We start from the raw sequence: 16,626 nt of genomic DNA on the forward strand, positions 1-16,626 counted from the left end.
AAATGCAGTGCCCCCAAGGCAATGGGGCGTTAGTACAAAATAATATACAGAGTATGAAAGGCAAAAGACTATGATGAGGTATCCTGATATACTGGAATAATCTAATAAATATATCATAGATAAGATAAGTGTACTGACCTGCTCCTAAATCTAAACTTATCAAAAATAATAAAACAACAACCTAACCAAGCCCCCATAAGCTCGGCAGGTACAAACAGCGCACAAGACCACCTACTCAGGCCCCCATAAACCCGGAAGGTGCCAATCAACCTATATACCCCTATCGGTAGTCCCCTTAGCCCCGTAGGCAGTCACATAGCCCTCTTAGGCATTAATATAGCTCCGTAGGCAGCACATAGCTCTCTTAGGCATCAACATAGCTTATAGACAACTCATAGCCCTCTCAGGCAACAACATGGCCCTGTAGGAAGCACATATCTTTCTTAGGCGTCAATATATACCTGTAGGCAACTCATAGCCCTTCTAGGAATTAATATAGCCCCGTAGACAACTCATAGACCTTTTAGGCATCCATATAGCCCTATAGGCAGAACATAGCCCTTCTAGGCATAGATAACATTCTTGCAACTAACCACAATAGCCCCAAGGGCAACCATAACAATCAAATCGCTAAAAGCGAGCAATTTAGTTATAACCAACCTATACAAATAGCCTCTAAGTCGTGTCCAACATAAGGACGCTACTAACTGAATAAGAATCCCGACAAAGGAGGATTATATCAACTCGAAGAGCAAACAATCAACAATCATGGCTACAAGTATATCAAGGATAACAACCCAAATACATTGCTTCTAAGCTTTAAGGAAACATGCCGTAAGTAGGGAATTGCCTTAACATACATTTTCGCTGAATTCACGTGTCCTAATAACTTTAATCACAACCCCCCTTGATACTACAACAAGGCAGGATCATAATCAACACAAAAGAATAGAAGATACAACGAAAATCCGATAAAAAATATGTATTTCCATCGCAAATTGCTATTTGCGACTTATCAAAGCTAGAATCGATGAAAGAAGGGTCTTACCTTGATTATAAGTTTGTAATACACCTCAAAACTTTAAAATATGCCCAACCCCTGCTGTCCACAAACCAAAGTACGATATTCTAGGAAATCGATAAAACAAATTATACCGTATTGATGAGCTCAACCCGTAGAACAACTTTTGTCAAGGACTTAAGTCACGAAAATCAGTAACTTGGCTTGTTCTAGAAGTGGGTTTTGTAGGTTTTGTGAGTTTTGTGAGTTTTCTGGTTCTTCACTAAGGAAAATGAATGAAAAATGAAGAAAAGTCGAAGAAGATGATAAATATAAAGTTCCACCGACCTAGGGGACCCACCTCACCTGCCTGCTTACGCAGTCTTGCAAAAACATGAATATCTCTCCATTCTGAAGTTGTATGAACAAACGGGTTGATGCGTTGAAAACTAGACTCGTAGACCTTCGATTTCATAGGTCGAGAAGACCATAACTCTTAATAGATTGGGAGAAAACGTCCGAGACATTCGACCCAAAATTTAGATAAATCTTTAAAAAGGAATTTACGGTAACTTTCGCCAACTTTTATTTTGCCACTTACCTAACTTCAAAATTTGAGATACAACACTTAAACACTTAAAATATCACATAGCACATCATTCTTAATTTATTACCCACCCTCCTGGTCTTTCAACGAAGATACGAGTCAATTTATACGTTTCGAAAAGTCGGGGTGTTACAGATATGAATCAACAAAATAAAGAATGCGATAATGAAAATTGTGTTGTCGTTGCTAACGATAAACTTATTGTTTCTTGTGATGAAAATGTTGTCAATCTTGTTTGCGATGAGGCTAGTTGGTTTGTGGATTTTGGTGCTACTTCTCATGTCACGCCCAGGAAGAAATTATTTTCTTCTTATACTCCAGGCAATTTTGGGATGTTGAAAATGGGCAATAATCATGAGGTTGCGGTTCTTGGCCTTGGGACTGTTTGTTTGGAAAGTAATAATGGTTCCAAACTAGTTATGAATAATGTCAAGCATGCTCCAGATGTTCGCTTGAATTTAATTTGTTGGATACCTTAATGATGAGGGTTATGCTAATACCCTTGGTGCTGACCAGTAGAAGCTTGCCATAGGTTCGATGGTTGTAGCCTGTGGTGACAAGTTATCTAACTTGTACGTTTTTCAGGGCTCCATTCTCAGAGGCTCAGTAAATTTGGTGGAGAATGATACTTCATCATTGTTATGGCCAAGAAAAATGAGTCAGATGAGATAGAAGGGGATGGACAATTTGGCTAAGAAAAATTTACTTTCTGGAGGTAAACAAGCAAAGTTGAACAAGTGTGTTCATTGCTTAGCTGGTAAACAGAAAAGAGTTTCTTTTCAGATCATCTGCCTTCAAGAAAACTTGATTTATTGGAGTTGGTACATTCTGATATGTGTGGTTCTTTTAAGGTAAAGTCTCATGGTGGTGCACTTTACTTTGTGACTTTCATTGATGATCATTCTTGAAAACTCTTGGTATGTATTCTCTTTGAAGTCCAAGGATCAAGTCCTTGATCTGTTCAAGAGTTTTCAGGTCTTGGTTGAGAGACAGACAGGGAAGAAAGTGAAATGCATCCGTTTTGATAATGGTGGTGAGTATATTGGTCCTTTTGATAGATATTGCAAAGAATAGGGTATTCGGCATTAGAAAACTCCTCCGAAGACTCCTCAGTTAAATGGTTTAGCGGAGAGGATGAATAGTACTTGTGTTGAGAGGGTTTGATGTATGCTTTCAGATGCGGAGTTTCCAGATTCCTTTTGGGCAGAACCACTAATTAATACTGTTGCCCATGTTATCAATTTATCTCCTACTGTTTCTTTAAATGGTGATGTTCCTGATAGAGTTTGGTTTGGTAAGAATGGTTCTTACGATCATGTTAAAGTTTTTGGGTGTAAAGCCTTTGTGCATGTTCCTAAGGATGAGAGGTCAAAATTGGATGTTAAAACTAGGTAATGTATATTTGTTGATTATGGCCAAGATGCATTCGGCTATCGTTTCTTTGATCCAGTTGAGAAGAAACTTGTCAAAAGCCATGATGTTGTATTCTTTGAAGACCAAACAATTGAAGATCTTGACAAATGTGAGAAAGTTGATTCTTAGACCAGTGAGAGCCTAGTTGATGTTGATATAGTGCCTTTGACTATCCCACCACATGAAAATCTTCAAAATGATGAAAATAAAATTGATATTGCAGATGGTGATCATGCTCATAATGACCAGTATGTCGTTGATGCTCCAGTGCAAGACGATGTGCTTGGTTAGCAACCAACTACTACTGATGCTCCAGAGAGTTCTCTCAGAAGATCTACTAGAGAGAAAATACCTTCATCTCATTATTCTCCCAATGAGTATGTACTCTTAACTGATGGGGGAGAACCAAAGATTCTTAATGAGGCCTTGAAAAGTGAAGAAAAAGAGAGGTAGTTTGATGCTATGGAGGATGAAATGAAATCTATACATGATAATCATATCTTTGATTTGATTATGTTACCTAAAGATCGAAAAGCTTTGAAGAACGGGTGGATTTTTCGAGGGAAACATGAAGATGGCAACCCATTTCCACGGTACAAGGCTAGATTAGTTGTGAAGGGTTTTAACCAGAAAAGGGGAATTGATTTTGATGAGATATTCTCTCCAGTTGTGAAGATGTCATCCATCCGTGTGGTTCTAGGCTTGCAGTTGTGAAGATGTCATCTATCCGTGTGGTTCTAGGCTTGGCGCAAGTCTGGATTTGGAGGTTGAACAGATGGATTTAAAACTGCTTTTCTCCATGGCGACTTGGATGAAGAAATTTATATGGAGTAGCCGGAAGGCTTTGAAGTCAAGGGAAAAGAGAATTATGTTTGCAAATTGAAGAAGAGTTTGTATGGTATAAAACAAGCTCCCAGGCAATGGTACAGGAAGTTTGATTCTTTTATGAGTCAGCAGGGCTTTAAGAAGATTTCTTCAGACCATTGTGTTTTTGTTCTAAAATTCTCTGATGATGACTTTATTATCGTTTTGCTTTATGTTGATGACATTCTTGTTGTTGATCGTAATACTTGCAGGATTAAAAAGTTGAAGCAAGAGTTGAATAAGTTTTTTGCTATGAAAGACTTGGGACAAGTAAGGCAGATTCTTGGCATGCAGATTTTCCGTGATAGAGATCCCAAGAAATTATGGATGTGTACATTCAGAAAGTACTTCGTAGATTTAACATGGATAAAGCTAAGGTTGTCATTACACCTTTAGCTATGCACTTCAAATCGAGTACTAGACATTGTCCTTCCAGTGATGGTGAGAAGAAAGATATGAAGAAAGTTCCTTATGCTTCAGCTGTTGGTAGTTTGATGTATGCAATGGTGTGTACAAGATCAGATATTGCTCATGCTGTTGGTATTATTAGACGTTTTCTTTCTAATCCGGGAAGAGAGCATTGAAATGTTGTAAAGTGGATTATGATATATCTTTGTGACACTTTTAGTCTAAGTTTGTATTTTGGTGCAGGGAATCCTATTCTTTGTGGTTATACTGATTCAGAAATGGCCGGTGATGTTGATACTCGTAAGTCTACCTCAGGCTACTTGATTACTTTTGCATGGGGGTTGTGTCTTGGAAATCTATGTTTCAAAAATGTGTTGCTTTATCTACTACAGAGGCTAAGCTTATTGCAGCTGTTAAAGCTTGCAAAGAGTTGATCTGGATGAAGAGATATTTGGGGGAACTTGATTGTGCTAAAGAGAGGTATGTGCTTTATTGCGACAGTCAAAGTGTTATTCATCTTGACAAGAATTCTACATTTCATGGTCAGTCTAAACACATTGATGTGAGGTATCATTAGATTCAAGATGTGTTGGATTTTAAGTTGCTTGAACTTGAGAAAATCCATACCAATGATAATGGCTCCGACATGATGACTAAAGCTTTTCCAAGAGGGAAGTTTGAAGAATGTTGCATGATCGTCGGGATGGCAGTTTCCTCCACATAGTCGGTAGGGGGAGAATTATTGGGTTTTTGGTCTTTTTTCCTTTCTATGTGGATAAATAAAAAATCCAAAATTTTGGGTCTCCTTCCTTCCTTTGTGGATAAATTTAGCCCAAATTTGACTAGTACACTTTTTGCCCATAAGCCCAATATTACGGTGCATATGTAAGACTTTCTTTTAGGTCTTATTTTAGAAGAATCGCAAGAGTTAGAGAGAAACCATATAGAGAGAAAAGTTAGAAAGTACAGATTTTCGCACAAGCCCTAGCAACCAATTTCAAATCGCGATTTCCGCTTCGTTCTCATCCGATTGAGCTGATTTTTGGACAGCTTGTTCCTTTCAACTTGATCTTTGATTGGAAACTGAGAGAGGGTAATTTGGAGTCCTGTAGCTCCAGTTTTTTTCTCGTGAACAGTAGCTACAATTTGGTGTTTTTGCCCCTTTTATTTCTCTAGTTTTTGGGGCTATCTTGTAGTTGTGTTGCTCATTGTTTGGCACTTAGTTGGTGGTCATTTTGGAGAATACTTTTGTAACTCTTGTTGATTTTATTGAAGCTTTGGCTTTGTGGTTTTTACTCTTCACACCGAAGCGGTTTTCCACGTTAAATTTGGTATCCTGTGTTTTGATTTATTTTCTTTGCTTGGTTGATTTGTTTGCTGCCTAAACAAATTTTTTTTCTTGCATTATTTTGTATTCTCTTGGTTCAAAAAGAAGGGAAAGTTTTGACTTGAATTTTCTTTCCCAACACATTTATCATTTATTTGGAGAGATGTGAGTTATTTTTCTAACTAATGAAGATACCAAGGATAAGCTGTAAATGACCAAAAACGTAGCAGTACTTATTTCGTTATTCATAATCTATAATTGGTTTTGCCTTTATATTTAGGATTTTACATTCATTTTGGATTTGAGAATTACTTAGTGAACTACTTTTTCTTTAATTCTTGAATTTTTGAGATTTTAATTACAATTTGATCTTTGATTTTTGACTTTCCTAATCAATTCAAGATTCCGGATTATCAATATTTATATTGTAAGTGCATGGTTCCTTTTACCAAATTATTATGAATTGTGATAAAAATAATTATAAGTAGATAAATCCACAACAAGGCCGGATTGTGGGAATCATGAGGAATTAATGATGTAGACCTAATAAGTAGTAATTGTTGAATAGTGTGCAATCATATATTGTTTTACTCTTCGCTTTGATTGTTTTTTAATGGTGGCGAAAGTTAGAACTTGCCTTATTCCTACTTGTTTGACCATGGGGGTAACAAATGGGAAAAGGGATTATACAACGACGATTTAAGGCTATCAACCCTCATCTAATTGCTTGAACTTACCCAGGGATAACTAATTTGAGATCAAAGGTAAAGGTTAGTAGAGCATACATCTGTAGACTAACCATGTTGCATGGTGAAATTCATCTACTTTGGAAACTATCAACTTAGGTGATAAATAACTTAGCGATCTTGCATGAAACACACTAGACAAGGTTAGAAATATCAAGGTCTACCAAGTTAAAGATTCATGGGGAACATAAAACCCTAGTTTCTTCTTTTATTGATTTAAAATAAATTAATCTGCTACATTATTATAATTTGCTATTGCGATTGTTACAAACAATTATTTTCTACACAAACTCCCCCTTTTAGGAAAATAATATGACTAAGAGCATGAACAATCACAATTGAACTAAGTTTGAACCTTATTCCTCGTGGGATCAACCCTAACCTTAGGTTTTTTATTTGGAAAACGAATGCTTTATACTTCTTTTAGAGGGTATAATTTGGGCATATTCAAATTTTGGCATCATTGCCGAAGAATAAGGCTTGCACATTAAATAAATTGTGTTATTTGACACATTATTTCCTGATTTACATTTTTTATTTTTTTTTATATAGGTTGCATTCAAGTGCATGCCCAACATGCGCAGTCAAGGCAGACCCCTGATTCTATTTGATCCCGAAATTCAAAGAACACTAAGGAGAATGGACATTAACGATGGTCCTTAGATGGAAGAAGAAGTCGTAGAATGGCTCAGAGTGGAAGAAGAGAATGCCCGCAAAAATGCTCAAAATAATCAGCCTATAATGAGAGCCCAACGTCCACCCAGATAGAGACTAGAGTATGACATTTGGAATATAATCATGGACCAAAGCATAATGGTATTGAAACTACTGGTGTCATTGTGTGGCCTCTATTACCTCCAGGAGAAAAGTTTGATATCACTAGAAGCATGATACAAATGGTTAACATAAGAGGATTGCTCGCGGGTAAGCAAAAGAAATATCCCTACACTCATTCAAATAATTTTGTGAGTGTATTCCAGAGTAGTGTGGGCAGACCATACTTGGAATCAGACATCATTAAATTGCGCTTGTTCCTATTATCACTGACAGTGACACAAGTCTTTGGCTAGATGAGTTCTCATATAACTCGATCACTACATGGAGAGATTTACATGAAACTTTCCTAGAAAAATACTTTCCCTCATCTAAAATGTTAAAACTGAAGGATGAAACCAATAACTTCAAGCAACTCCATAGAGAGGCACTATGTTATACATGGGAAAGGTTCACCAAAAATCTAAGAAGAGTACCAAACAATAGCATTCTAGATGATTCACTCCTAGAAATCTTTTATAGAGCATTAGATGACAATGGTAAGGCAGTGGTGGGCATCATCACTCGGGGAGCATTCATGGAAAATTCTTTTAAGGAAGCGACAAATTAACTTGATCCCGAAAAAAAATAAACAGAGCTTGGAATACAAGAGATGCAGAAACCATGAGAGACACTTTTTCTATAGGAACAACCTCATATGTAATGAGAAGGAATTAGGAACTAAGCCATGAATTATTGTAAATGAGAACGCATATTAAACTTCTTTTGAATAAAACAGAGAGAATGAGTCATATAGAGCGAATGTTATATGTTACAACGGCAGAGCACAAACACATGATAATTAATTATAAGTATATGATGAGGATGCATACTATTTGAATGATCAGACAAGGGATTTTCATACCAACGCACAAGCTTTCAATAAGGATAATTGACGCCAAGATAAAAAAAATCAAGGTTGGAACTACAATTGGAAAACTACAATCGGTACATAAGAGATAAATATAATAACAACTACAATAGAGACAACAACCACAATAGGGGAAAGTACTACAATTGGGATAATAACTTTGATCAGGAAAAACAATTCAATAGGAATGGGTATAATGATTGAACTCGGGGCTAAGAAAGGAGTGGTGCAGATATTCCACTAGTTAATTGCGATGGAGGATCAAGATTCGCTAGGTTTAAAGATATGATTATCAAAGTTCTCAAGAAAGTAGAAGCTTCTAATGACAATATTAAAGAGATGTGACATCAAATATCATTTATGAGTCATAAGGTAGAGTCTCATGTGACAACAATTAAACAGATTGTGCAACAGTTAGGTCAGATGTCCACAACCTTAAATGTAAAACTTCAGATTCAAGAAGGTAGAACCTACCCCAAGCAATCTCCCTTCCATGGACCCCTAGACGGTCCGTGCAGAGGGATATGGTCCATACCAGTGGTCGTCAAGTGGGTCAAATTAGTAGATTTTCTCCTCCAACCACTAGTCAAGGGCCAAGGGTGTCACAACCCCCCGTGAGCCCCACACGGACCGTGAAGTCGTCTGTGAAGGGTTTTCATTAGACTTAGAGTTTAGGATCAACTTCAAACGATCATACCTTTTAGTGAAAAATAAATTAGGTGGTCCATGACCTATTAAATTAAATATCTCTGATTCGTCTTTCCAACGCCACCAAGTTTTCCTAATTACAAGCTCAGAGTAAGAAGTAATGCCCAAAATAGTAAAGCCATGTCGGGCAGAAAATTTTCACAACCCATTTGACGGGCTGTGGTAGTGCATGACGGGCCGTGAAGGCCTCCTTGATACTAATTCAGCAGTTCTTAGTTAGGGACTTTTGGGTCTTTTCCTCAATTGTTTTAACTCAATACTATGTCGTTTTTCCTTCTAACCAAAGCCCTATATAATGATTTTAAACCCCCAAATCACCCAAATTCAATTCATTCTCCTAAATTCTCAAAAGAAGATCAAGCTCCTCCTCTCAAATATTTCTCTCTCTAGAAATTGAAGAAGAAAGCTAGGGTTTCAAGGTTAAATCGCCTAATCCTCCATTTCTTCCAAGCTTTTGGCATCAAGGTATGACAGTTTTCATCCATGGAGCCCTTTCCTCCATGGAGTTCCTAAATTCTCCATTTTTCTCAAGTTAGAAACCTCCAATTGAAGTTAGAGTTTTCTTCCATGTCATGGATTCCTTTTAATATTGATTTATTTGATTGATTTATGAACTTCTATATATGAATTGAAGTAATTGCACACTTTTAAGTTGATCTTCCACGAACCCATGCGTAACCCATGTTTTCTAAGCCATGTTGATATAATATGGGTCTTGAACTATGAAAGATGAATTTATGAAAATATTTGTGTCTTCTCTTTATGAAATATATGTAAAGGAATTTGAAGATGCTTTGACATTGAAAACATGATGAAGCTTATGAATCATTGAAAGAAACCATGTTCATGAAAGTATGTTTATGACTTAAGAAAGCTTATAGATGAGAGTGTCTATATGTTCTATGAAGCTTGGCCACATGACATGAATGTCATCTAGATTTGCCCTCAATGCTTTTCGGGACATTTTCCTAAATTAGGTCTTGATTAGTATGGTATCCATATATGCCATCAATAATTAGAGACCACTATTTCAAAACTATATCCATTAGTATTAGGGGCATATCTAGCATGAAGTGAATGACTATGAGCCTTAAAAGCTATTATGAAAAGATCATGGACGGTGAAAGGTTTTCTCACGCGTGGTCTAAGGAGTTATCCTAATATGACTTTAGCTTGGATTGGTTACTTAATTGTACCTTTCCATGGATCATGAGATGAGTTAAGATTAAAAACTACTTCGTGGAATTTATGCTTAGTACAGAGCGGATATTGAGATGGAAGCTCTCCCAAATTGAAGTCGGATTTCTAGTAGCAATATCATTATCCCTTACCTATGTTCCCTCATAGGATGATTGTCTAGATAGAAATTATCTAGTGGATCCACTTTAGCTCTGACTCATGATTCTACCTTGGCAAGTAGGACAACCATTTTCGGTGTGGGAGACATTGAGGTTCCATGTTATAGCTCGCATGGTCTCTATGTCGGTTAAGGCTACTCCCCACAATAATAATGAACTAAGATTACTTCAAGAAGTATCTCACATGTGTTCAAAGATGGTTTTACTTGCATTGATCATTATTTCATTTTATATTTTCTAACCCTCTTTTCTTATGTTTTAGCTTGGTCTTTGCATATCACGAAAATGTCCTTTTTATCATGATTTCATACTTTTATGTATGGCTATCATATTTAGTGTATTTTTGTACTAACATATACTCTTGCCTACATTTCCCCAAATATAGGGACCGACCTTACAGATTCGCACTTCTGTGGCTAGGGATCTCATATAGAAGCTTGAAGATTGGTGAATCCTCATATTTCGAGGATCGAGCTTTGATTTCCTTTTGTCTTTACTTTTATTTTTGGAACTTTATGTACGGGCTACGCCTCGATAAACTCTTATGTACTAGATGGCTTCGAGACGATGTTTAGATTTCCGCATTTCTCTATAAAACTTTTCTATGTTGAAACTATCTTTTTAAATCTCGTTATTCTATTATCTTGTATGATGAAAGCTAAGTGGATTGTATGGGACCTCTCGGGGTCTTATACGCCATGTTATGCCTAGGGGCTACCTTGGGTAGTGCATTAAATCAACACAAAAAATGAAAACTTTCAGGCAACACTTAGGGGCTACCTTGGGTCGTGACATTAAATCAACGCCAAAAAGGAACACTTTCAAGTAACACAATCCAAAATATGAAAAGGGATGGGCATTAAAGGGCAGTCACTACAAGAGGTGGAAAACAAACCATAGATCCCCCAATACCAATGGTGGTGGAGAAACTAAATGAACTCGTAGCTACTAAAAATGAACGTGTGGGAGAACCCAAAGATCTAACTTGGGGGGGGGGATAAATAATCCCCTCAAAACATAACCCATATGCCTCGACCTCCTGCACCTTTTCCACAAAGATTGGTTAAGAAAATTGAAGAAGAAAAATATCAAACGTTTATCTCAATGTTGAAGCAACTCTCAATAAATTTACATTTGATTGAAGCACTAGAACAAATGACGGACTATGGCATGTTCATGAATGATCTAGTGATTAAAAGAGGGTCATGCGTTTTGAAGGAGAAGATAAGTTGCAAGATTGTATTGCCAAAGCCACCAAATTGTTAGTGCAAAAAAAGGGGGATCTTGGAGCGTTTACAATTCCATGTATAATTGGTGCATTACATTTTGCTAGATCTCTATATGAATTGGGTGCCAAATAAATTTGATTTCATTATTAGTATTTGGACAATTGAGCTTAAGTTCCCCCAAACAAACAAAATGTGGTTACTCATGGCATATCATACCATCAAGAAACCAATGGGTGTCCTTCGTCATGCTCTGGTCATAGTGGAGAGGTTCATATTTTCTACAGATTTTGTGATTTTGGACTTAAGAGCCCCCAAACAAACAAAATGTGGCTACTCATGGCATATCATACCATCAAGAAACCTATGGGTGTCCTTCGTCATGCTCTGGTCATAGTGGAGAGGTTCATATTTTCTACAGATTTTGTGATTTTGGACTGTGAGGTTGATTTTGAGGTGCCTATCTGTCATGACCCAAAGTATACCCTAAGTGTAACATGACGTATAGGACCCCGAGAGGCCCTACACATGCAACTTAGCATACATCATACAAGATAATAGAAATAAAGACTTCAAAAGGCAGTTTTATATCATCAAAAGAGTTTGACAAAGCGAAAGTCTAACATAAGTCTCAATAAGCCATCTACTAATCAAAAGAAATGGGTGGGACGTAACTCATATACCACATACAAATGTTTGAAAACTAAAATGAGATAAAATCTATAAAAGATTCTCGACCCTCAGATCATGAGAAATTACCTATCTTCAAAATTCAAATGGATCAACTAGCCACGAGTGTGGTAGGAGCACCATACCCTACATTTGTGAAACAATATAGGCACAAGTATGCATTAGTAAATGGAATGTACTAAGTAGTTATGAAATAATGCTAAAAATGACTATAAATGACATGCAATCACGAAGATAAATCATAAGATAAAAGGGTTGGAAAACATAAGTCATAATTATGGTTAATGTAAGGTTAACATTTTTAAAACACTTGTGAGACACTTTAAAAGTAACCTTAGTTCATTATTGAGGGAAATTAACCGTATAACCGACATACACCATGTGACATATAACATGGAATCCAGTGTTTGTCCTACACCAAAAATGGATGTTCTTACTTGACAAGGTAAAAACCATGAGTCCGAGCTAAAGTGGATCCACTATTTGATACAACATCTTATGGTGGCACATAGTTATGGAACGAAGAGATAAGTACTAGAGACACAACCTTTACTAACAGGAGAGCCTTCATTGCAATGTCCTCTCGGTGCTAAGTATAAATCCCTCATAATAGTCTTTAATCATATTCATTTCATCATATATGGAAGGAAACAATCAAGCAACCAATCCAAGCTAAAGTTCATTTAGAATAGCTCCTAAATCTTGATTCAACTTAGGTGAGAAAACCTTTCAACCTTATGAATCCTTAAATGAAAAATCCTTTCACAATAATGTTCTTAGTAGTATGTGAGAAAACGTTTCAGAACAACAATATTAATACTTCATTCGCAAAGCATCCTTAAATCATGTATATCAACTTCATAAAAGCATGTATATCTTCATAATTTCATTTTTCATCTTTCACAAGCTTCATCATGAGTTTATAGTCTGTTCCCTTTCCGAAGATTGATAAACTCAAGCACCTTAGCCTCCCTCATCTCAAGAGGAAAGAACTTATCAAGGAAAGCACACTTGAACCTTTCCCATTTTAGGGGACCCGCATCTTCCGATCTTGCATCCTTCCATTGGTTGAACCAAATTTGAGCGACACCCTTATGTTGATAAGCGGCCAATTTCGCCTTTTCCACCGACATCACTCCCATAATAGCCAGCACCTTTTAAAACTCATCAATGAAATCTTGAGGATCTTCCTCAACCTTAGAACCATAGAGTTTTGGAGGATTCATCCTAGGGAAGTCCCTCACTCTAGATGTCATTGTACCCATATTTGGGTTCACAGGGACCACAACCTCCTTATTGGCTTGGGTCATTACGGCTTGAGACAACACTTGAAAAATAGTTCTAAGCTCCGTATTAGTCAGATGCTCGGCCAAAGGGTCAATCGGAGCTTGAGGAGGAGCTTCTTGAGTCGCATTTTCTCCCTCATTTCTTCTAGCAAAAGCTCTTCAAGTAGTCATATCCTGTAGACCATCGAGTAAGGATTAGGAGGGAAACATTATAGAGTTAAACTTTATCGCACGACTTAGAGTGAAGAAAGAAGTGAAGTTTCCTAAACATTTTGTAGCCTCTCATTCATAAATGTGGTGCGTTTCACACTTATGAACAAGACTCTACTTGACGTGGTTTCGAGACATCCTAGAACCATTATAAACCTTGTGCTCCATTCTAAACCTTGTGCTCTGATTACCAAGTTTTTCATGACCCAGGGGTACCCCCTAGATGTGACATGGTGTACAAGACCCCAATAGGCCTCATACAAGCCACTAAGTTTTCATAGTCAAGATAACAGAAATTTACGAGAATTTAAAGCATTTTCAACACAATCAAAGTTTTCGATTCCAAAATAGAAATTCTAATACACTTGTCTCAAAAACCATTTAATACAATAGAATCTTGGGCCACATCCCATACAACAATGTTCAAGAACTAAAATAAATAGATATAAAGAAAATAGTGGCCAAATCCTCGAATGCTATGAGGACTCACCAATCTTCAAGTCTTGCCTCTACTATAGGTCCTAGCCACGGGGATGAGAATCGAGATCGCCGGACCCTACATTTGGATAAGAAATGTAGGAAAGAGTATGCGTTAGTACACGAATGTACTAAATATGATAGCTTGCATAAACAACACATAAACATAAGCGTTAGACAACATAGGTCAATAAGCATAATCAATGCACATAATAAATCATCATAACATATGAGGAGTACTTCTTGAAGTAACCTCAATACATCATTACTCATCATGGAAGGCAATTCAAGCAAAAATCCAAGATAATCTTTCATCATAACATTTTAGATCTTATAGCTTACTTTTAAAGATATGGGTAGTCGCCACTTGTCTAACTATAAAGGATCATGGGTAGTCGCCTCGTATCCTTCTTACTTTGGGATCATGGGTAGTCGCCTTTTGCCCAAATCATATTTAAGATCATAGGTAATCGTCCCTTGTCCAACTTGCATAATAGGAACGTGGGTAGTCACCTTTTTTCAACTTTATGGAATAAGGGTACTCGCCTCATAATCTATTCTAAGGAATATGGGTACTCGCCTCATATTCTATTCTAATTTAGAGGTCAAGGGTAATCACCTCTAGCCTCATAAATTTCATAGCCTTTTTACTTAGATTCATTTTAGGTGAGAAAGCCTTTAAATCTAGAATCATTCAATGTGAGAAAGCCTTTCACGTTCATACATTCATAAAGGAAATCATATGGGAAGAATCCCTTCCACAACAATCAACAATTTATACATATGCTTTATTCTCAAAGCCATTCTAATCGTAAATCATCATGTATGCTTCAATATCAAAGCAATTCATAATGTACTTTATCAATCCTATAAGAATACATCTAAACCCATAATTTCTCCTTTCATATCATTAAACCCATTTACATAGATTTTACCTTAGAAATATGGGTTAGGCATGGGTACATGGAAATTCATCATAAAAGCATAGAATCCACTCAATTCATGCATAAACAATCTTAATTGAATCAACATTCGTAAGAACCCACAACTTAGAAGAAAAGCCTAACTCAAATTTGGGGAATTCTACTTTTCAATTGGGAGAACTTAGGGGCTTCATGGATCCAAGGATTCCATGGATGAAAATTTATTATACCTTGATATCAAAGCCCACGAATTCTTGGAGAAAGGAGACTTGACCTTTAGCCCTAGCTTCAATCCTTCTTCTTCTTCAAGTTCTAGAGAGAGAAATATTTTGGAGAGGAGGAACCCAATTTCTTTTGGTGAATTTAAGAGAATGACTTGAATTGGTAAGTTTTGGGGTTAAAATCACTTATATAGGGGTCCTAGGCTTGGGTAAAACAACATAGCTTTGTTTTAAAGAAATTTGGAAAAGACCCATCTGCCCCTTAATTAAAACTGTCGAACCCCCCTCCATGAGGCTCTTCACGAGCCGTCAAGGACCACACGGCCCGTAGTGGAAGCCGTGGTCCTTGACCAGTGGCTTGTCTTGCCACCCCTTAAACTCTTTTCTTACCACGACCCCTCCCATGGCCCGTAGTGGCCTTCACAAGCCGTCACGTGGCTCGTGTGAAAGGTCAAGTTTTTTGCTAGCTATTGCCTCCCATCCACGGCCCGTTAAGCTCTTCACAAGCAATTTGGGTGGTCGTGGGAGGGGAGCCTTTCTTGGCTCAATTTTGTGAGCCACCATGGGCAGCACCATGCCTCGTGGTGCCCTTCACAGCCCATCTGGGCCCACGTGAAGGGTGCCTAGGCTCACTTCTTTGGCTTGTGACTTGTCACCTAGCCCGTTGCTCAGTCTACTAGATTCTGAGGTGTTACAATTGTACAATAGATATTGGATCTCCAACACATTTATTCAATAAGGACACATTGAAAATCAAATGTACTAATGCTAAATTATTAGGCAAATCAATCTCATAAATAACTTTGCCAATATGCCTCAAAATCTGATATGGGCATACATATTGGGCACTAAGCTTACCTTTCTTTCCCAACCTCATTACACTCTTCATAGGCAAAATTTTCAAGTTAACCCAATCATCAACTTCAAACTCAAGATCTCTTCTTCTAACATCAGCATAGGACTTTTGTTGACTTTGAGTCGTTCTCAACGTTTCTCTAATAAGTCAAACTTTCTCCATTGCCTCATGTATCAACTCGAGACCTATCAAAGCAACCTCACCAACTTCAAACCAACTTATAAGATATCTACACATCCTACCATAAAGACCCTCAAATGGAGGCATACCAATACTTGAACGATAGTTATTATTATATGAAAAGTCAATCAAAGGCAAATGATCATCCCAATTACCCTTGAAATAAATCACATAAACTCTAAAGATATCTTCTAAACTTTGGATATTACGCTCCACTTTCCCATCGCTTTGAGGATGAAAGATCGTACTAAGTTTAACACGAGTACCATGACCCTTTTTGAAAGACTTCTAAAATTGAGAAGTGAATTGGGTACCACGATCGAAGATAATGGATAGGGGAACTCCATGCAACCTAACCATTTCAATTGGATACAACTTAGCATAATCTTTCGCTAAATAAGAAATCTTGACGGGAACAAAATGAGCCGACTTCGTCATACGA

Source organism: Solanum tuberosum, unplaced genomic scaffold (assembly GCF_000226075.1).
Source record: "Solanum tuberosum cultivar DM 1-3 516 R44 unplaced genomic scaffold, SolTub_3.0 scf00058, whole genome shotgun sequence".
In the NCBI taxonomy this organism is placed as follows: domain Eukaryota; kingdom Viridiplantae; phylum Streptophyta; class Magnoliopsida; order Solanales; family Solanaceae; genus Solanum; species Solanum tuberosum.